This window comes from Chlorocebus sabaeus, chromosome 2 (genome assembly GCF_047675955.1).
Source record: "Chlorocebus sabaeus isolate Y175 chromosome 2, mChlSab1.0.hap1, whole genome shotgun sequence".
NCBI classification, from domain to species: domain Eukaryota; kingdom Metazoa; phylum Chordata; class Mammalia; order Primates; family Cercopithecidae; genus Chlorocebus; species Chlorocebus sabaeus.
Genome location: NC_132905.1, coordinates 57,669,860 through 57,693,010, shown reverse-complemented (window position 1 = coordinate 57,693,010; position 23,151 = coordinate 57,669,860). Strand labels below are relative to the sequence as shown.

The 23,151-nt window shown below is 51.0% G+C and overlaps 1 long non-coding RNA gene across 1 annotated transcript; it reads right to left on the bottom strand.

Moving 5' to 3' along the window:
• Window positions 1-5,099: 5,099 nt before the first annotated feature.
• On the bottom strand, window positions 5,100-21,279 carry LOC140709528 (uncharacterized). The gene is made up of 5 exons (XR_012090046.1): window positions 20,156-21,279; window positions 15,132-15,265; window positions 8,955-9,058; window positions 7,859-7,945; window positions 5,100-7,016 (listed from the first exon to the last, which is right to left on the bottom strand). It is a non-coding gene; the product is annotated as an uncharacterized lncRNA (long non-coding RNA).
• Window positions 21,280-23,151: the final 1,872 nt, after the last annotated feature.

Below are 23,151 nucleotides of genomic sequence, written 5' to 3'. Positions count from 1 at the left end.
CACTTTGGGAGGCCGAGGCGGGCAGATCACAAGGTCAGGAAATCGAGATCATCCTGGCTAACACGGTGAAACCCCATCTCTACTGAAAATACAAAAAATTATCCAGGCGTGGTGGTGGGTGCCTGTAGTCCCAGCTACTAGGGAGGCTGAGGCAGGAGAATGGTGTGAACCCGGGAGGCAGAGCTTGCAGTGAGCTGAGATTGCGCCACTGCACTCCAGCCTGGGTGACAGAGGTTCTGTCTCAAAAAAAAAAAGAAAAAAAAATACAGCTGGGCACAGTGACTCATGCCTGTAATCCCAGCACTTTGCAATGCCAAGGCAGGTGGATCACAAGGTCAAGAGATCAAGACCATCCTGGCCAACATAGTGAAACCCTGTCTCTACTAAAAATACAATAATTAGCTGGGTGTGGTAGCATGCGCCTGTAATCCTGGCTACTCGGGAGGCTGAGGCAGGATAATTGCTTGAACCTGGGAGGTGTAGGTTGCAGTGAGCCGAGATTGTGCCACTGCACTCTAGCCAGATGACAGAACAAGACTCTGTCTCAAAAAAAAAAAAACCACAAAAATTAGCCAGGCATGGTAGCATATACCTGTAGTCCCAGCTACTCAGGAGGCTAAGGTGAGAGAATCGCTTGAACCTGGGAGGTGGAGGTTGCAGTGAGCCAAGATAGTGCCACTGCACTCCAGCTTGGGTGACCCTGTCTTTAAAAAAAAAAAGAGAAAAAGAAAAGAAATAAACCTATTATAGCTACAGAAGAGGTCTTTTCAAGATGCTATGGGAGTTGAGAACAAAGATTGACATAGTCTGGGAAGGCGATAATCTGGGAAGGCGATGGTCTGGGAAGGCGATGGTCTGGGAAGGTCCCATTGGAACGAATGGCAAAGGATGAGTGTGAGTTTGCCATGAGGAGAAGCCGAGGGCAGGCTTTCCAGATGGAGGGAGGGGTATGTGTAAGGATGCAGTGGTAGAAAGAACGAGGTATGTTTACAGAGTGGCTGGTGGGCAGAGGGTCCAGAGGGAACACTGGAAGCTGTGGCTGGATGCGGGTCCTAGAGGAGGACCCACCAGAAAGAAAGGCACAGTATAAGTTCCTGGTTTCAGAAAGCTCTGGCAGGCGTAGGCAACATCACCTCTGGGACCTCTGGGGTCAGGTGGTCCAGTGACCATGCTGGGAGGGGCTATGAGAGATCAGATCAGGAGCTGCGTGTGGGAAGTGGGCCTAGCAGGACCCTCCCGAACCTTCTCTGCTGAGGCCTCTGAGAAGCTTTGGGGATGCTGAATCTGGCAGCCTCCACTGTCTGCACCCTGAGGACAAAAGCCATGACTTAGCAGGCCTGACTCAGAGGAGATGCTCAGTAAGTGTTTCTCAACTGAAAGTGGACAGAGGTGAGCCCCACAGGGGCAGGAATGACGTCTTGCTCATCAATCTCCCTCATAGTGCCTGATGCAGAACAGATATACAGCAGGACAGCCAGGTGGGGCTGCTGCTGGGGCCTGTCCCCAACCCTGTGCTGACCTCTGCACAATCCTGTGACCTCCACAGAGTCTTCCAGGCATCCTTCACCAACCAAGATTTGGGGCCTGAGTAGAGCCTGGCCATGGCTGTCCCGAGGCCTGTCATATAGCCAGGTATGCCAGAGGGACTTGGGAAGATGGGGTCTTCCCGCTCCGGACTCTGAGTAGCATCCTGGTAGCTCAGGGCCCCAGGCCTTCCTCCTTGGTCCACACACAGGCTTGAAGCCCCTGTGGAATCAGTGCCTTTGGGCCAATGAAAAGCTGATCCTGGCATCGCTCACTCACTCACTCGGTCAATGGCTAATTCCCATTATATAAGACAGGAGCATACTGTAAAAGACATTATCTCTTATTACTTCATTCTGGGTTCCCTAGATTGGAACTCTGTTTTCAAACTCAAGAGAACAGTAGAACCATCCAGAGAGCTTGTCCAAGAAGCAGATTTCTGACCTCTGCCCCCAAAAGTCTGATTCAGTTAGGTCTGCGGTGGGGCCCACGAGTCGACAGTGTCGACAAGTTCCCCTGATGATTTCTGTACACTCAAGTCTGAGAACCACTGTTCTCTGAGGTCACTTGGGCCCTTAGAGTGACTGTGGTGTCAAACCACAGTACAGAAGTTTACACTGTGACCAAGGACACACCTTATAAAAAATCTGAAACAAAAGTTTTATGACGCAGTATTTACCCCAACCATGGTCATGTTCTCTGCTCAATTTCACTACAAACACGCACTGGTCCAGACCCACTAAATTCGTGGGTTCTGACCCTGGCTACCCATCAGAATCACCTGGGCAGCTTTTACAGTGTGCAGGCCACATCCCAGACCAGTGAGTCAGAAACCCTGGAGGTGGGGTACAGGCATCAGTAGTTGATTTATTGAATTTATTTATTTATGTATTTATTTTTTAGAGACAGGGTCTTGGTCTGTCACCCGGGCTGGAGTCCAGTGGTGTGATCATAGCTCACTGCAGCATCGACCTCTTGGGCTTAAGTAATTCTCCTGCCTCAGCTTCCCAAGTAGCTGAGACAACAGGCACATGCTGCCACACACATGCCACCACACCCGGCTAACTTAAATTTTTTTTTTTTTTAAAGAGATGGGGCTCTCCCTTTGTTGCCCAGGCTGGTTTTGAACTCCTGGGCTCAAGTCCTCTTGCCTTGGCCTCACAACATGCTGGGATTACAGGTGTGAGACATTGCACATGGCCCCTAAACTGATTCTTGTCCCACAAATTGACCATGACCTGCAGGAAAACTTTACCTTTCCTGAAAAATTGGCAAATTCTTTTTTTCTTTCCCTGTTCACGTTTTTCATCTTCCTCTTTGATAAGAAGAGCTGCATATTGATCCATCCCCTTTTGGAGTTGACTATGGGGACCTGGATAATCAGTCCCAGTAATTATCTGGATTTTTTTTTTTTTTTTTTTTTTTTTTTGGAGACACAGTCTCACTCTGTCACCCAGGCTGGAGTGTAGTGGTGCCATCTTGGCTCACTGCAACCTCCACCTCCCAGTTTCAAGCAATTCTCCAGCCTCAGCCTCCTGAGTAGCTGGGATTACAGGCACCCGCCATCACGCCCGGCTAATTTTTTTGTATTTTTAGTAGAGATGAGGTTTCGCCATGTTGGCCAGGCTGGTCTCAAACTCCTGACCTCAGGTGATCCACCCACCTTGGCCTCCCAAAGTGCTGGGATTGCAGGCATGAGCCACCGCGCCCGGCCTTATGTGGATCTTATGGATCTTTAAAGATCTTCCTGGATCCGGCCAGGCACGGCGGCGGGCGGCTCACGCCTGCAATCCCAGCACTTCGGTCCCGTTAGAGGCTTCACCGTGCCTTCTCATTGGAAGTCTGTATTTCTGGCCGGGTGTGGCGGCTCACACCTGCAATCGCAGCACTTTGGGAGGCCAAGGTGGGCGGATCATCTGAGGTCAGGAGTTTGGGACCAGCCTGGCCAACATGGCAAAACCCCGTTTCTACTAAAAATACAAAAAAAAAAAAAAAAAATAGCCCGATATGGTGCCTCATGCCTATAATCCCAGCACTTTGGGAGGCTGAGGCGGGTCAATCACCTGAGGTCAGGAGTTTGAGACCAGCCTGACCAACATGATAAAACCCTGTCTCTACTAAAAACACAAAAATTAGTTGGGCATGGTGGCACATGCCTGTCATCCCAGCTACTCAGGAGGTTTAGGCAGGAGACTCACTTGAACCCAGGAGGTAGAGGTTGCAGTGAGCCGAGATCGCGCCACTGCACTCCAGCCTGGGCAACAGAGACTCTGTCTCAAAAAAATAATAATTACCCCGGTGTGGTAGCACACACCTGTAATCCCAGCTACCAGGGAGGCTGAGGCATGAGAATCACTTGAACCCAGGAGGCGGAGGCTGCACTGAGCCAAAATGTGCCACTTCACTCCAGCCTGGGTGACACAGTGAGACTCTGTCTCAAAAAAAAAAAAAAAAAAAAAAAAAAAAAAAATTCATGGATCCATACGGCTTTCTCCTCTATCACTCACATGGTTTTCTCTTTGCGTCTGTGCCTTCTTAGGTAAGGGGCAGAGTGGCCATAAGGGCCGGCCACTATATTCTTGGGGCTGAACCAGGCCAGAGAATGGGCCAGGGGTGGGGCAGCTGAGCACTGAGCACTTCCTGTGGCTCCTCAAGCGCCGGGGGACAGTCTGCAGTGGGGCCCTGCTCCACTCCACACCACTGCTGTGGTTTCCTGTTTGCCGCTGCTGTGCTGGGCTGGCCTCCTCAGCCCCTCCACCAGCATATGGATGTATGTGAGGTGGGGGTGCTGATGCTGCCTAGAAAATAGCAGGAGGGGTCTCGGAGAGGTCAACCCAGGAGCGCCCAAGGGCAAGGGAGGAGACGTAAAGAAGTTGGAGAGGGTCCTGGGAGGGAGACTGAGGCAGAGAACAAAGGGTCCCGACAGCCTCTCACAGTTGGTTCATATCAAGGCGGGTGCCAGGAGGTCTGTCCGCTCCTGATGCCTCCTTTCCTGGTCTGTCACTGTGCTTGCAGTGCCAACATTACTGCCCCATGTGGCCCTTTCTTGGGGGCCTGGAGTGAGAGGAGCTGTGGCTGAGTTTGAATCCTGGCTCTGCACTTACTAGCTGTGTTTCCCCAGGCAAACTGTTTCTCTTCTCTAAGCCTCAGTTTTTCCATCTGTAAAATGAAGACAATGGGAGTACAATCCCCACACATTGTTTTAAGTCACACAAATGTGGGTGCTGCTGCTCCTTCAGCATCCCTCTTTGCCTCTGCCTTAAGGGACTCGGGCAGCAGCTCAGAGGGAGGCAGGGACATCAAAGAGACTATCAATCAACTTTGTGTTTTCATTGCAAAAGGCCCTGCACCTGGGGTGGGAGACGTCCCACATGAATGTGTGATGTGGCACGTCCCTACCCCTCTTTGGGCCTGTTTTTCAGTCTGTACGGTGGGGAGAGGAGGATCCATGAGGTGACTTCCAAAGGGTTTCTAGCTCCAACTGGCTACTGACCCAAGAGATCCTGTCACTGTTTTAACGTTTTGCCAAGAGATCAGAATCATGTGGTGTTTTGGGGAGGGAGGAAGCCCTCCTAGTCAGCGCAAGGAAATTCTGTAACTATACTCTATTAAAAATCCTAGTTGCCAATGTATTGGCTGAGCCTAGATCCCTACTGTGGGCCATTCACATTCACTTTTATTTTTTTAAGATGGAGTCTGGCTCTGTTGCCCAGGCTGGAGTGCAGTGATGCAGTCATGGCTCACTGCATCCTGGAACTCCTGGGCTCAAGCAATCCTCCTGCCTCAGCCTCCCAAGTAGCTCAGACTACAGGCAGGCACCACCATGCCTCACTACATTTTAAATTTTTTTGTAGAGAAGTTGTCTCATTATGTTGGCTAGGCTGGTCTCAAATTCTTGAGCACAAGTGATTCTCCCACCTCAGCCTCCCAAAGTGCTGGGATTACAGGTGTGAGCCACAGTGCCCCGCCTGTATTCATTTTTAGAAATGCAGATTTTTGCTCTATTGCTGATAGGCTCTCATGGCAGCAACATGGCAGACAACAGCCAGACTGCTCGACACCAAGGCTAGGAACTCCAGCCCTTCACATCTGGCCTTCTGTCTGCCCCACCCTCAAGTCATATCATACTTGACTCTCGGCACTGGAGGGGCAAGCCCTGGTATCACTGTGAATCTCAAATAGAGATTCTGTGCCATGGAACACTGGTTTCCAGTGACCTAGGAGCTCTCTGAGAGCAGGGACCATGTCCACCTCCTTCAGCAGAGATGCCTAAGGCCTGACACATACAGTAGGTCCTGTCCTTCCCTGAAGGCTCCTCACATCACGGGTGCTGGAGAAGCATTTGCTGAACGAACGAACATAGAGTGAATATTACAGGTGCTGCATGATGAAACGCTCCTGCCTTCAGAAACACTTGGGAAATGCCCAGTTAGGCAAGCGCGACGCCTTAAGAAGTCTTGTGTTAACACAGATTATGAACCTCTCAGAGAAGGATGATTTTCGGTGTCCCCTAAACTGACCCCTCATCTCCTCTATTTCTAAGCAGGTGGCCCACAGAACACACTCAGAGAGTTCCTGGAATGAGTCCTCTCATCTCCCCCAAAGCCCACGCCCAGCACCGTGTCTCTGCTGAGGAGCAGCTCCACTGCCTTGGGAGAAAACCCGAGCTTCTCAGCCCGGCATCCAAGGCCTCTATGCTGGAGCCTTGCTCACTTCTAACCTCCTATTTTCCTGAGGTGCAGCCCCCTGGCCCACCCCAGCACCAATGTGTCTTGTTGCCCGGGATCCTGTGGGAACATCCTTCAAGTTTCCACTCATGGCCCACTCCTCTATGAAGCCTCCCTTGATTGCTCGAAAGTTAGCTGCCTCTCCTCTGCTTTCATGGCCTGTCTCCATCTCCCCAAGCCTGGGCCCCACATGGCTCATATGGGCAGGACATGGAGCTGGGGCTCAGGAAATCTTGGTTGACTGAGGAGTCAGGCAAAGCCTATTTTTCTGGGCCGCACCTGCAGTCATATATCTGTGGGCTCCTTTCTTTTTTTTTTTGAGACGGAGTCTCGCTCTGTTGCCCAGGCTGGAGTGCAATGGCTGGATCTCTACTCACTGCAAGCTCCGCCTCCCGGGTTTCCGCCATTCTGCTGCCTCAGCCTCCCAAGTAGCTGGGACTACAGGCGCCCACCACCTCGCCCAGCTAGTTTTTTGTATTTTTTAGTAGAGACGGGGTTTCACTGTGTTAGCCAGGAAGGTCTCAATCTCCTGACCTCGTGATACACCCGCCTCGGCCTCCCAAAGTGCTGGGATTACAGGCTTGAGCCACCGCGCCTGGCCAGGGCTCCTTTCTGAGACCTCCACGCAGGGAGGGCCTGGGCTGGTGCTGAGCTTACCCACCTCTCCTGGTTTGGCTCTCCCGGATGAGGAAGGCCCCTCCAGGGTTCCCAGGTAACAACAGCAGTTCCTCAGCTTTCTCCCTGCTTAGGCCCTCATACAGCCACCTGGAGGAGTGAGAGAGAGGGACAAGGGACAGGGTCAGCCTGGAGGAAGAGGGAAGCCAAGATTTTACCACCACCTCTGAGTGACCCTCACAAGGCCCTCCCTCTCTGGGCCTCAAAGTTCTACCTGTTCCACAAAGAGCTGGGCTCAGGGTCTCGGAGGCCCACGCCATCTTTGTCCTCCTAGTCCTGGCTCCAGGGCCCTGGCAGGACAAACTCATGGGGACAGCCTCAGCTTTCTCTGCCTGGAGACCTCATTCCCAAGTAACCTGGGTTGGTCCCAGCCTCTCTGCTATCCCTGCTCAGTGCCCCCAGCACCCTGATTCTATCTACTCACCTTTCTAAGCCCCACCTTCCCAAGAGCTGCCCCTCTGATTTTTTCTTTTTTAATTGAGACAGGCTCCTGCTGTGTGGCCTAGACTGGAGTGCAGTGGCACAATCACGGCTCACTGCAGCCTTGACCTTCCAGGCTCGAGCGATCCTCCCACCTTAGCCTCCCTAGTAGCTGGGACCACAGGTGCGCACCACTGTGCCAGGCCCTCACAGGGCATGCTCCCATCTCCTATTTGGACTTTTCAGCGTTTTCCACCATGAGATCCTGGCAACCTCCAAAGCCCAGAGCTCCACACCTCCTCTATGGGCCTTCCCAAGCCCCTCCCCTGGCTCCCACGTCTCACAGGCCAACCTGTGCTAGGATGAGCTATCTGCACCTCTTGAGGGCAGGGCCTCGGTTCAATTCTCCTCTATCCTCAGCTTTGCTCAGCGCAGAGCTGCGCATAAAGGGGAGCTCTTGTGGGAAGAGAAAGCAGGAAGCTCCGCAAGGTGGGCCTGGGGTGGGAACTCACCCATGGGAGACTTTGGCCACGTGGATACTGGGGATGTTGTACTCTCTGCCTGAGACTTCAGACAGCACCGTCCACCAGTCTCCATCCCTGGAGGGAGAAAAGAGTCGGGGTACCTTTTTCAGATGAGCCAAGGCCCCAAGAACTGCACATTCAGGGTTGTCAAGGAGCCTCTCAGGCTGGGTCCTGCAGCCACATGTCCCGCCTGTTTCCCAGGCTTCCCTGCACTAGCCTGTCCAGGTAGCTCCTGAGTCAGGGCTGGGGCCAGTGGTAGATGGCACTTCAGGCTCCCTGCTACAGGGCACTGCCCACCCACTGCCTCTCTCTGTGGGGGTGTCCAGCCGCCTAAAATTCTACCACAGGGTTTCTGTGAGCACTTCAGCAAAGGCTCATGCTTTTCTACCTGGGGAAGGGCCCCTTCTCCCAGGACAGCATCTCTATTCCTTCCTTCCTTCATCTATTTTTATTTTTTTGAGACAGAGTTTTGCTCTTGTCGCCCAGGCTGGAGTGCAGTGGCGTGATCTCAGCTCACTGCAACCTCCGCCTCCCAGGTTCAAGCGATTCTCCTGCCTTTGCCTCCCGAGTAGCTGGGATTACAGGCACCTGCCACCACACCTGGCTAATTTGTGTATTTTTAGTAGAGACAGGGTTTCACCATGTTGGCCAGGCTGGTCTCAAACCCCTGACCTCAGGTGATCTGCCTACCTTGGCCTCCCAAAGTGCTGGGATTACAGGTGTGAGCTAGCACATGTGGCCCATTCATTTATTTTTAAAGACAGAGTCTTGTTGTCACCCAAGCTGAAGTGCACTGGCTTGATCATAGCTCACTGCAGTCTTGAACTCCCGAGTTCAAGCGATTCTCCCACCTAAGCCTTCCAGACAGCTGGGACTACAGGCACACACCACCATGCCTGGCTCTATTAGTGACACCTGGGACTACAGGCACGCACTGCCATGCCTGGCTCTATTAGTAACAGCTGGGACTAGAGGCACTCACCACCATGCCTGGCTCTATTAGTGATACCGGGGACTACAGGCAGGCACCACCATGCCTGGCTCTATTAGTGCATATTCAGGTACCCAGTGCCCATGGACTTACTCAGAGACGATGGTCAATGGCTCCCCGCCCGAGTCTCAGCGACAGCTCAGCTGGGCCACCTGCTGGGAAACTGCCCAGGGCCATGGCTGTGGCCTTGCTTCTCTCTAGATGGAGGGACAGAAATGGTCACCCACTTAGCTATCCCTGCTCCATGTGTGACGTCTAGTGGAGTCTGGCCTGGGTCTGGCTCCCAGCATCAGCCCTCCACAAGCACCCTGACGGAGTCCCATCCACTTCCTAAGAGGGCCACCCTGGAATCAAGCTTTACCAGCAGAGCTTTGCAGGGCCCTGACAGTGCCCAGACAGAAAGAAAGAAAGAAAAATATTTGCAATTGGGTCGTGCTCCATCAGCACCGCACGTAGCCTGAGCGACAGGGCAAGATCCTATCTCTAAAAATTAGGCTCAATGCAGCCTTGACCTCCTGGGCGCAAATCCTCCAGCCTCAGCCTCCTGAGTGGCTGGGACTACAGGTGTGCACCACTACACCCAGCTAATTTAAAACCATTGTTTAGTAGAGATGAGGTCTCGCTATGTTGCCCAGGACATGATGGCCATGAGGCTCAGGATGTGGTAACCGTAAGGCCCAATTTCAAGGCTGGGCCTCAGTCGGCAAGGGCACCCTCAGCACAGGATGCATGCCCTCACCCACCCCAGAGGGCAGCCTGCTCAGGCCAGCCAGACTCCCTATGACTGCCGAGCCTTGTAGCCTGAAAATCCAGCTTTCAGCAGCTGCTGAAGGCCACTTCACTGCACCCTAGTGTCCCTCCCTTCTTCCCCTTGTCCTTTCTCTGTAAGGATTCCTGAGACACTTGTAGCACATAAACGCATTAAGTGTGAGAAGCAGCCAGAGTCAGCAAGAAGGGCCCATCTGCGTCCTAGACACCCTGTAGGAAGCAAGGTCTTAGAGGACTCTGGTCCTCTAAGATGGAGCTAGGACCCCAGGAAGTGGGGCAGGGGACGCAAACGAGCAGACAAGGATGTGGGGGTTGGGTGGGGGCACCGTGTAGGCTGAAGGGCCTGTGCTCCAGGTGGGCATGGGAAGAGTGAGGCTGATTCTGGAAATGGACTAGTTCCTCCACATCCTCCCAGACACATGTGGAGACCCCTGCAGTGAACCCAGCCTGGAGAGCTCCCCAGGGGTCTCTCCTCTGAGGCCTTTGCAGCATAAGGCCTGGCCATTCCACAGTGCAGGGAAATGTCTGATGCTTAGACAAATGATGCACATCTTGTGACACGTGCTCTCTGATGAGAATGGGAAAATGTGGCCTGGGAGGGCCCCTTTCCCTCCTGGAAGCCCTGGCCTTGCACCCCTGGGGGCAGCCACCCAGCTGTACACACTACACTGTCCCCCTGAATGGCCTCATTCTTCCTGGCTGACTTACCTTCATCCATTTCCCAACCAAAACATCCCTTTTTCCAGGAAGCCTTCCCTGACCAGCCACTTCTGCACACACTCTTGGTCAGAATCCCTTAAAACATACTGCCACCAAAATCTAAGTTCTAGTTGGTGATTGGTTTAGCACCTGTCCCTGGGGCTCAACTGTCCCTGAAGGCATGGACTGTGCCTGTCTTGTCTACTTCTGTGTCCCCAGGTCCTGTCACAAGGCCTGGCATGTGGTAGATTTTAAAGTGGTTGCAAGAGGCCGGGCGCAGGAGCTCATGCCTGCAATCTCAGCACTTTGGGAGGCCGAGGCACGTGGATCACCTGAGGTTGGGAGTTTGAGCCCAGCATGACCAACATGGTAAAACCTCATCTCTACTAAAAATACAAAATTAGCCCAGTGTGGTGGCGCATGCCTGTAATCCCAGCTACTTGAGAGGCTGAGGCAGGAGAATCACTTGAACCTGGGAGACAGAGGTTGCAGTGAGCCAAGATCACACCATTGCACTCCAGCCTGGGCAACAAGAGCTAAACTCCATCTCAAAAAGAAAAAAAAAATAAAAAAGGTTGCAAGACTGACCGTCCGCGGTGACTCACACCTGTAATTCCAGCACTTTGGGAGGCCGAGGCGGGCAGATAGCCCGAGGTCGGAAGTTCCAGACCACCCTGGCCCACATGGAGAAACCCCGTCTCTAATAAAAATACAAAAATTAGCCAGGCATGGTGGCGGGCACCTGTAATCCCAGCTACTCAGGAGGCTGAGACAGGAGAGGCGGAGGTTGCGGTGAGCCGACATTGCGCCACTGCACTCCAGCGTGGGCGACAGAGCAAGGTTCCGTCTCCAAAAAAAAAAAGAAAATGTGCTTCAATCTGTTTTACTGCAGTGACAGATTAATAGCTTGGTTGGCAGAATTTACTCACAATTCTAAATAATTTTTCTTTGAGGTAAGTAAATCTGCTCGGAATTGTCTTGGCTCATCAGTGTTTGCTTGTCAGCATTTTCTATAACTGAAATAGGAGTGAGGTGACCCTTGTTCTATTAGTCAAGATCTACCTCTAAGGCATGTTTTTTTTTGTTTGTTTGGTTGGTTTTTTTTTTTTTTGAGACGGAGTCTCACTTTGCAATCTTGGTTCGCTGCAACCTCCGCCTTCCAGGTTCAAGCGATTCTCCTACCTCAGCCTCCTGAGTAGCTGGAATTACAGGCACCCACCACCACACTTGGCTACTTTTTGTATTTTTTGTAGAGATGAGGGTTCACCATGTTAGTCAGGCTGGTCTCGAACTCCTGACCTCGTGATCTGCCCGCCTCAGCCTCCCACAGTGCTGGGATTACAGGCGTGAACCACTGTGCCCAGCCTACCTCTAAGGTTTTAATCGTTTTGAACCCAGTACTCTTGTTTGAAATGTCCAGCTGTAAACTTTGCTACATATTTGTAGGCACAGTGATGTTATTTCTTCAATGTAGGCTCATAGTCTGTGAAGTTTGCTTTTTTTTTTTTTGAGATAGTCCCACTCTGTCGCCGAGGCTGGAGTGCAGTGGCACGATCTAGGCTCACTGCAATCTTGACTTCCCAGGTTCAAGCGATTCTCCTCCCTCAGCCTCCTGAGTAGCTGGGATTACAGGCACATACCACCATGCCTGGCTAAATTTTTTTGTACTTTTAGTAGAGACAGGTTTCTCCATGTTGTCCAGGCTGGTCTCAAACTCTTGACTTCAGGTCTGCCTGCCTCGGCCTCTTTTTTTTTTTTTTTGAGACAGAGTCTCACACTGTCACCCGGGCTGGACTGCAATGGCATGATCTTGGCTCACTGCAACCTCCACCTCCTGGGTTCAAGCGATTCTCCTGCCTCAGCCTCCCAAGTAGCTGGGATTACAGGTACCCACCACCATGCATAGCTAACTTTTTGTATTTTTAGTAGAGATGGAGTTTCCCTATGTTGGCCAGGTTGGTCTTGAATTCCTGACCTCATGATCTGCCCTCCTTGGCCTCTTAAAGTGCTGGGATTACAGGCATGAGCCACCACACCTGGTCTGAAGTTTGCTTTTTTTAGTCAGCTCCATAAAACAGTGTGCTAAGATTTTCACATCTTTAATTATCACATGGTTGAGGAGAGTTCTACATTACAAATGAAAAACTTGAGATAGGGAATTTAGGCGATTTATTGTTTTGTTTTGTTTTGTTTTTGAGACAGAGTCTTGCTCTGTCCCCCAGGCTGGAGTGCAGTGGTGCGATCTCGGCTCACTGCAACTTCCGGCTCCCAGGTTTAAGAAATTCTCCTGTCTCAGCCTCCAGAGTAGCTGGGACTACAGGTACATGCCACCATGCCTGGCTAACTTTTGTATTTTTAGTAGAGACAGGGTTTTACCATATTGGTCGAGCTGGTCTCAAATTCTCGAGCTCAGGTGATCCACCTGCCTCAGCCTCCCAAAGTGCTGAGATTTACAGGCATGAGCCACCACCCCTAGCCAATTTAGGTGATTTAACTAAAGTCCCAGTAGCAAAACTTACACAAAAGCCATATAAGGCGCATGTCCCTAGGCTCTGTCCAGGGGAGTGAGGAAATACACTGTGAAGTAGTGTGATCTTGTTATCTGTGCTAGTTGATTTTATGTGTCATTGTGGCTAGGCCACACAACCCAGATATGTGGTCAAATACCAGTCTAGATGTTGCTGTGAATGAGATTGAATTTATTTATTTTTTTGAGACAAAGTTTCGCTCTTGTTGCCCAGGCTGGAGTGCAGGTGCAGTGGTGCGATCTTGGCTCACTGCAACCTCTGCCTCCCAGGTTCAAGTGATTCTCCTGCCTCAGCCTCCCAAGTAGCTGGGATTACAGGTGTGCGCCACCATGCTTGGCTAATTTTGTATTTTTAGTAGAGATGGGGTTTCACCATGTGGGTCAGGCTGGTCTCAAACTCCCAACCTCACGTGATCCACCCACCTCGGCCTCTCAAAGTGCTGGGATTACAGGCGTGAGCCACTGCGCTCAGCCGAGATTGAATTTAAGTCAGTAGACTGAGTAATGCAGATGACCCTCCATAATGTGAGTGGGCCTCATGCAATCAGCTGAAGGTCATAAAAGAACAAGACTGACGTCCTTTGAGGAAGAGGGAATTCTGCCTCCAGACTGTGGTCGGACTCAGGACCACAGCATCAGCTCTTCCCTGGGTCTCCAGTCTGCCTTGCCGATTTCAGACTTACAGCCTCCACAATCGTTAGAGCCAGCTCCTCAAGACAAAATCTCTATACACATACACACACACACACACACACACACACACACACACACACACACATCCCCCCCCACACCACTTATTGGTTCTATTTCTCTGGAGAACCCTAATACATTATTGAAATCCCAATCAAGGTGTGACTTGAGAAAGGATTTGTGGCCTGTTTGGGGAAACAAGAAATAGACCTGGGGCCATAGTTCCAACATCAAAATACCAGAATTGCTAGGATATTTTTATTGTTCAACTGTCCTAGAAACTGGGAGTTTTAGTCAAGACTATATTAGAAAATCATGGTTATAGACTCAGCATATGCATTGTCTATGCTATTTTTCTACCATTAAGACACTCCTGGCAAGGGCCAGGCATGGTGGCTCATGCCTGAAATCTCAGCACTTTGGGAGGCCAAGGCAGGAGCATCACTTGATCCCAAGAGTTCAAGACCAGCCTGGACAACATAGGGAGACTCCATCTCTACAAAAACATTTAAAATGGAGCCAGGCATGGTGGCATGTGCCCGTAGTCCCAGCTACTTGGGAGGCTGAGGTAGGAGGATCGCTTGAGCCTGAGAGGTTCAAAATGCAGTAAGCCATGATCACGCCACTGCACTCCAGCCTGGGTGACAAAGCAAGATCATGCATTAAAAAAAAAAAAAAAGCACAAAAATAAAAAAGACAGCCCTAATGTCACTTCAGGTAATTTCACAGTACCTGTCAGGTCCACTAGAACAGTATAGCAGAACTTTCTACAATAATAGAAATGTTCTGTAATTCTGTGCTGTCTAACAAGGTGGTCACTCACTACATGTGCTATCAAGCACTTACTTAAAATAAATGTGGCTGGGGTGATGAAAGACCTTTTTTTTTTTTTTTTTTTTTTTGGTGAGACAGATTCTCACTCTGTTGCCTAGGCTGGAGTGCAGTGGCATGATCTTGGCTCACTGCAACCTCTGCCTCCCGGCTTCAAGCGATTCTCCTGCCTCAGCCTCCTAAGTAGCTGGGATTACAGGTGCCTGCCACCATGACCGGCTAATTTTTGTATTTTTAGTAAAGATAGGGCTTTACCATGTTGGCCAGGCTGGTCTTGAACTCCTGACCTCAGGTGATCTGCCTGCCTTGACCTCCCAGAGTGCGGGATTACAGGCATGAACCACCGTGACTGACCCCGGCCTAAAATTTTAAATTTAAGTAGTTGCGTGTGGCTGGTGGCTACTGCATTGGACAGTGCAGCTCTAGGGGGCTGCAGAGGTGGGGCTGGCCAGCTCGGTGTTTGGATAAACAACTTCTTGAGAAGGAGGGAAGCCTTGGGAAATGCCTGGGGGTCTATCATGCCTCCTGGTTTAATATTCTGGTCAGTGCCTATTGCTTTCTCCTATTTTCTCATTTACTCCATTGTTTACTATTACTGCTAAGGTGGGCTCTATAGGGGCAGTAGGACCCTTTATGCAGCAGGACCTCAGTGGTGCTTATGCTGTGTTGGAGCTGCTGGCTAGGAAGGCCCACAGAGGCAGTGAAGTCTAGTACTGTGTGGGAAGGGCCTGGCTGTCACAGGCCCCGAGGCTTACCTGCTTCCGTGGTCACAGGTCCCTGGCCTTGCACAGAGGGACTCAAGCTTGGGCTTGGCAGGGATTTTCTTCTGCTGGGCAGACTTCCCATTGTTCCTCAGCAGAGCACTCAGAAGCACATCATCGACGGAAATCTGAAAGAGACACAGTGATGGGGACAGAGCCCAGGCTTCTGGCCCAATCTCAGATAACTCTCCCTCCCCAGATCGGCCCTGGCTACCTCCTCACAGAGCATGTGAATGACCTCCCTCCTGTGGGGCCAGGCTCCAGCCCCTGAAGGCTTCCTGCACATTGGACGCTGTTTTCTCCACATCTCATCTTTTTTATGCCGCAACAGGCTCAACTTTTTCTTTCTGGGCCTCTGCTTAGGTCCCTCCCATGGGCAGTTATGCCTTCTCCTCTCTTTCAGTCCTGTTTGGATCCTATTCTTCCTTCCCCAGGAAGCCTTCCCAGCCCCTAGCCTTTGTTGATCACTCCTTTGACTTCCTACGGCTCACTTAGAACCCTTTCTCTGACCAGGGATCACACTCTGCTATGGGTGGGAGGGGACAATGACAGGACAGTGAGCTCCCTCCAGGCATACCAGGACCTGTGGCTTGGGTCAGGGGTCTGCAAGGAGGGCTGGATGTGGTGGTTCATGCCTGTAATCCCAACACTTTGGGAGGCTGAGGCAGGTGCATGACCTGAGGTCAGGAGTTCAAGACCAGCCTGACCAGTATGGTGAAACCTCATCTCTACTAAAAATACAAAGATTAGGTGGGCGTGGTGGCATGCACCTGTAGTCCCAGCTACTCAGGAGGGAGGCTGAGATAGAATTGCTTGAACCTGGGAGACAGAGGTTGCAATGAGCCAAGATCAAGTCACTGCACTCCAGCCTAGGTGACACAGCAAGACTCCCTCTCAAAAAAAAAAAAAAAAAAAAAAAAGGTCTGCAAGGGGGATCTGAGCAGGTGTGAGAGATGGTGTCACAGCAAGCCACGGTGACACGGATACACTTACTGGTGTCACAGGGCCAAGTAAGAGTACCTGTCTCAGCCTCCTGAGTTGCTGGGATTACAGGCGTGAGCCACCAGGCCCCGTACTTTAAGAGGCCGAGTACTTAATCCCAGCACTTTAAGAGGCTGAGGAGGGTAGATTGCTTGAGCTTAGGAGTTCCAGACCAGCCTGGCCAGCATGGCGAAATCTAGTCTCAATAAAAGAAACCACAAAAATTAGCCGGCTGTGGTGGTGCACACCTGTAATCCCAGCTATTTGGGAGGCTGAGGTGGGAGGGCGGGAGGATTGCTTGAGCTTGGGAGGTGGAGTTCACAGTGAGCCAAGATCATACTAGTGCACTCCAGCCTGGGCAACAGAGTGAGATGCTGTCTCACAAAAAAAAAAAAAAAAAAAAAAAAGTACCAGGGGTTGTATGATGCAGTGATGACTTGCAAGGCTTCGGGGGACTGACTGTTGAGCCACTTCCCCTCTCTGTGCCTCCTTTTCCTCATCTGAAGAATGGGGATAACAACACTCAACATACAGGTCCGAGAGATAACGCACATGAAAACCCTGGCCAGCCCCCTGTTTCCTTTACCACGTCCTGAATGTCACTTCATCAGAGGCCTCTCCTGGGAGCCTCCCCAGGAGGTCTCGCTCCGTCACCCAGGCTACAGTGTAGTGGTGCAGTCCTAGCTCATTGCACCCTTGAACTCCTGGGTTCAGGGGATCCTCCCACCTCAGCCTCCCAAGTAGCTGGGATCACAGGCATTAGCCACCGCACCGAGCCTCTTTGCAAGTTGTTTTTTTTTTTTTTTTTTGAGACAGAGTTTTACTCTTGTTGCCCAAGCTGGAGTGCAATAGCGCGATCGTGGCTCACCACAACCTCCGCCTCCTGGCTTCAAGTGATTCTCCTTCCTCAGCCTCCCGAGTAGCTGGGATTACAGGCATGTGCCACCACGTCTGGTCAATTTTGTATTTTTAGTAGAGACAGGGTTTCTCCATATTGGTCAGGGTGGTCTCGAACTCCCGACCTCAGGTGATCTGCCCACCTCGGCCTCCCAAAGTGCTGGGATTACAGGCATGAGCCACTGCGCCTGGCCCTTTTTCTTTTAAGTTATGGGCTCTCGCCTTTTTGCCCAGGCTGTTCTTGAACTCCTGGGCTCCATCAATCCTCCCACCTCAGCTTCCCAAAGTCCTGGGATTACAGGTGTGAGCCATGGGACCCAGCCTCTTGGGAAGTTTTCATCATTCATTTTAGAGTTTACTTCTTTAATCTGCCACTATCCTGTAACTGCATGAGGACAAGAACTTCTTTTGTTTGCCTATTACTCAGCATTTAGGGAAGCACTCAGCACACATTAACTAAATGAGACCGTTAGCTCTTCGGACAGGTGTCTTATCCTTAGAATAGTTTAAATCCCCAGATTTCCAGGGTAGTGCTGACTTTTCCAAACACTATATTAAAGTGTTTGGGGAGTGGGAGGCAGAGCTTTGTATTTCTTTTCAGATGGTTTCATTCTTTTCAGTAGGGACAAGGCACAATTACACATTTGGCCCAGTTCAGCTGGTATTCATGGAGTTCCTGCTCTGTCTCAGGCACCTGCCAAGGGCTGGCAGTCCCTGGAGGGGAACCCATGCTCCTTACTCTGGAGGAGCTCACTGAATGGGGTGGTGACAGAGTGGGCTCCTTCCTGGATGAGGACGGGTGTCCATCAATATCATGGAGTGATTTCTGTGGCCTCCTGGGCCAGTCCTGTCTGGGGAGTCAAGATCCTACCTTAGCGGATGGAACAGCCTCTCTGTTCTTCAGCCTCATGTCATTGACATGGGAATAACAATACCTGGGCCGGGTGCGGTGGCTCACTCCTGTAATCCCCAGCACTTTGGGAGGCTGAGACGAGCAGATCACATGAGGTCAGGAGTTTGAGACCAGCCTGGCCAACATGGTGAAACCCTGTCTTTACTAAAAATACAAAAATGAGCCGGGTGTGGTGGTGGGTGCCTGTAATCCCAGCTACTTGAGAGGCTGAGGCAAAAGAATTGCTTGAACCTGGGAGGCAGGGGCTGCAGTGAGCCGAGATTGTGCCACTGCACTGCAGCCTGCGTGACAGAGCGAGACTCTGTACCCGCCCTGCTGCAAAACAAACAAACAAACAAACAAACACCCAATACCTGCTTGCTGCTGCCTCCCTATGGGGAGTTCAGCATTCATCTGGAAGGGAGCTCTTGAACACAGAATGGGCATATGGCATGGAAATGAGTCCTGACAGCCACTTCCTGCTCAGAGTTTTAGGATCCTGCAGCCTGGGTACATTGAAATGGTGCTGCTGTTCTTGAGGAGGTTTTTTGGTTTTGTTTTACATTATTGGGGTCTTGCTGTGTTGCCCAGGCTGGTCTTGAACTCCTGGGCTCAAACGATCCTCCTGAGGAGGAATTTTACAAACCCAAGACCAGGAAACCCCAGGGAGAGAACCTCTGGCTTGGGTAGCGTGAGTGCCCACTTGAACCTGGTTGGAGCTGTGTGGCCTCAGGCAAAGCATGCAAGCTTCCTGCGTCTCATCTGTGAATGAGGTGCACCACAGGCACCACAGGGCTGTGGGGAGAGTCGCAGGAGTCCGGCACAGAGTGGGTGCTCAGTAAGGCTTAGTTTCCTTTCCCCTCCTTCAGGAAGACCACAGTCACCACCTGCAATAGACCGAGAGACTCCTTCCTGCCGCAGGTGGAGCTGGGGGCTGGGCCCAAAGGCAGACGGAGACAGGGGAGCTGTACTCAGGCTGGAAGCCTCCCCAGAGTCTCTGCAGCTCCCCTCACCTGGTCAAGGACTTGGTCAGGTCAAGGCCAATAAGCCCCTGGGGGCAAAATAAAGACCATGCGATAGGCCAGCCTAGGAGGAGGCAGTATTAGCCACAACTTTTATAAGACAGCATCTAATCATTAACTACACAAATTTTTGAAAATCTTACTATATGCCAGGCACTTTCCGGAGGACATGAGGCATCGGGTGAAAGGAAAAAGTTAGTCAACGGCAGCCGAGATCAGCTCACTGCCCAGAATATTGGTTGTTTTTTTTTTCAATGTCTCACTTGGGCCCCATTTCAGATACAGTGACCAACTCCCTGAGAGGATGACCTTGTGCTTCTGGTCACATAGCCCATTTGTGCAGGGCTGGGCCTGCTGTCATGTGTATTTTGTGCTTCTGAAGATCATTTTTCAGCAGTGGGTGTAAGAGTGATGGATTTGACCAGGCACGGTGGCTCATGCCTATAATCCCAGCAATTCAGGAGGCTGAGACAGGAGGATTGCTTGAGGCCAGGAGTTTGAGACCAGCCTGGGCAACATAGTGAGACCTCCCCCCGGCCCCTGCCATCTCTACAAAAATATAACAAATTAGCTGGGTATGGTGGTACATGCCTGTAGTCTCAGCTACTTGGGAGGCTAAGGTGGGAGGATCCCCTGAACCCAGGAGTTCAAGGGTGCAATGAGCTAGGACTGCACCACTACACTTGAGCCCAGGGGTTCAAGTCTATAGTCATGATTACGCCGCCGCACTCCAGCCTGGGTGACAGAACGAGACCCCAGCTCAACAAAAAATAATAATGAATTTGGATTGAGTTAAAGGGAGATCTCTCCCTTTCTTTCAACTGAGAAATATCACCCTTTTGAGAGTGAGATTTCACTGTAGGCTCTCCAGCTGAACTGTCTTGAGAGATGATAGCCCTCACATTCCTGCCTTTGGAGTCTCACTGCAGCACAGAGAGGGCCCCAAAGTCACACAGCAAATGCGCGACTGAGATGGGACTAGGACCGGCGTGAAGACAAGCTGCAGGGAAGAGCGTAAGCTCCAAGAGGCAGTCAAAGGTGGAGCAGGTGGGTCTTGGTTCTTCTGGGACCCCCAGAAAACACTCCTCTTTACAGCCACTCTCCCTTCTCCTTCAGCTGTTTTTTTTTCCCAATGGCAAATAAAGCCCAGACCCAGTCTGAGCCGGGGAGACCATTCTTCCTCACCTGGCTCCAGGCCATCCAAGAACAAAAGCAAGCATACTTACTGGTTTGTCATCAAAGGCTTGGGAAGACGGCTCTGCTGAGACGCTAGACAGGTTAGGGCTTTGGGGGCCCTTCTGGAAGTCTGCCAGTGTCCTTGGTCCTAGGACACCCAGAACTCTCTCAGCCTGGGAGGATCTTCAGTGAGAGGCTAGGTGTCGGTTTGGGTAGCTCAGCATCCGTCTGCAGTCAGCAGTTTGTACAGCAGGGATGGATCAGCTGTCCCATGCTCCTGAGGGATTCTGGATTGGGGAACCCTCCCAAGCACAGTCGAGCCAGGGAAGGCAGGCCCAGGGCCCTCTGAGCTCTGTCACAGAGACACAGGCGTGGGGTCCTTGGAGCTCTAGCTCCGACTGCAGACTCTGTGGTTCTCACAACCACCCGTTTCCTCTGACGGCATCACAGACCATGGAGGAGCCACCTTCCCCGAGTTCCTGTTTCTAGGGGAGCAGCTGCTGCCTTGTCATGATCCTGGAGCAAAAGATTTTTCTCTGGCTTTGTGGCATGGTCTTGTCCAAGGAACACAGGACTGAGGAAAATGAGCAGGAGTTCCCATGCTGACCTAACCATAACAATCACTCAACCGGGCTTAATTGTAGTAATTTCTGGGATCTCCCAAACCTTCTAAATCCAAGTCACCAGACAGGGAGCCCAGGAATCTAAATTTTAAACCAAGCGATTCCCTTGACTGCTGAGTTTGGGAAGTAGTGCCTTCTCAACCTTTAGTGTGCATAGGAATCACCTGCAGATCTTGTTAAACTGCAGGCTCTGATTCAGAAGGTCTGGGGCGGAGTTCAATATTTTGCATTTCTAATAAGCTCCCAGGTGACCCCCATGTTGCCAGTCTGGGGACCACACTTTGAATAGCAGTATCTGGACAGTGGTCTCCAAGTGTGGTCCCTAGACCAGCAGCCTCAGCGGGAATTTGTTAGACATGCAAATTCTCAGGCTGCATCCCAGATCCACGGAATCATACTCTGGGGGTAGGCCCGGCAATGTTTTCATGCTTCCAGGTGATTCCAATGCATGCCCAGGCTTGATTTCTTTTTTAACAGGGTCTTGCTTTGTCACCCAGGATGGAGTGCAGTGGCACAATCATAGCTCAGTGCAGCCTTGACCCAGGCTCAAGTAATCCTCTCTTCTCAGCCTTGAGTAGCTAGGACTACAGGTGTGCACCAGCACTCATGGCTAATTTTAAAATTTTTTTGTAGAGATGACAAGCATGAGCCACGGTCCATGCCTAAGCTTGAGAGTCACTGGTCTCGGATAAAGAATCTGACTCCGGCTGAATTGTCTTTGATCAGTGTGTTACCTTCAGTCCTACCTTTCATTAAGATTTAACCACCCCCTCTTGCTGCTTCCCCATTAGGGGGATTAGTACTCCTGGAGACAAAGGGCCCACTGCACTGAAATGACTTCTGACTCCAGCTCAGCCCATGCAGCCCTTTCTGGGGCCTTGCCAGCTACAGCACTCCTGCTCAGGTTCTCCCTTGATCCTGGGGAAGGCTGGTTTGATTTTTATCTTTGTAGGCACTCGGCATAGTGAGCTGAAGGAGCCAGAGTGGAGGCACACTTCTGCACGAAAGTTCTAATCAGGATGTTAGAATGGGTGACAGCCACTCAGGGACGTAGGCCTTGGCTTGAGCCCACCTTCCCACTCCTGCTGCCATACAACTCTAATGCCCATCTTCTTATGACAGGCAAATTTCCAAAACAAGCCTCAAGGTGCAGTTCATGAATGGGGCAGGAAGTAGGGAATCTCTGGTCTCTTCTTAAAAGAATCCCACCGCATAACTCTCCTTTTCTACCTAGGGAGGCACCTGAGAATTACAAAATTTAAAATCCTATGTCTTCCACTAAGAAATATGCACTGGTGTTCCTCCCTGGCTCCTGGCCAGAGCTCTTAAAACCCTTCTAATTTTCTCGGTGACAGAAGTGTTTTCTGTTCTAATGAGGCAACACTTGGTGGGCTCCTGGATGCGGACTGGTCACTAGAAAGACAAAGCCATCATTATGAGCTTGGAGCTTTCAGTCCCACCCTCATCCTCTGGAGTAGGGAGAGGAGCTGGAGATTGAGTTAATGATTGATAATGCTTATGTAATGAAGCTTCTATAAAAATCCCTAAAGTACGAGGTTCAGAGAGCTTCCAGGTTGGTGAACACATCCAGCACACCAGAAGGATGGCACACTCCAACTCCCTGGGACCCCTCCAGACCTTGCTCTACATACTTTTTTTTTTTTTTTTTTTTTTTTAAGATAGAGTCTTGCTGTGTTGCCCAGACTGGAGTGCAGTGGCACAATTTAGGCTCACTATATCCTTTGCTTCCTGGGTTCAAGCGATCCTCTTGCCTCAGCCTCCCGAGTAGCGGGGATTACAGGTGCCCACCATCGTGCCCAGTTAATTTTTGTATTTTTAGTAGAGAGGCAGTTTCATCATGTTAGCCAGGCTGGTCTTGAACTCCTGACCTCAGGGAATCCACCCACGTTGGCTTCCTAAACTGCTGGGATTACAGGCTTGAGCCACTGTGTCCAGCCTCCTACATATACATACATACATACACACATATATATATATATATATATATATATATATTTTTTTTTTTTTTTTTGAGATGGAGTTTTGCTCTTGTTGCCCAGGCTGGAGTGCAATGGCGCAATCTTGGCAACCTCAGTCTCCCGGGTTTAAGCGATTCTGCCTCAGCCTCCCAAGTAGCTGGGATTACAGGCATCTGCCACCATGCCCGGCTAATTTTTGTATTTTTAGTAGACGGGGTTTCACCATGTTGACCAGCCTCAAACTCTTGATCTTGTGATCCACCTGCCTTGGCCTCCCAAAGTGCTGGATTACAGGTGTGAGCCACCACACCCAGCCCTATCTACTTCTTTATCTGGCTATTTACTTGTTGTATCCTTTATTGTATGCTGTTTTTTTTTTTTTTTTTTGAGATGGAGTCTTGCTCTGTCACCCAGGTTGGAGTGCAGTGGCACGATCTTGGCTCA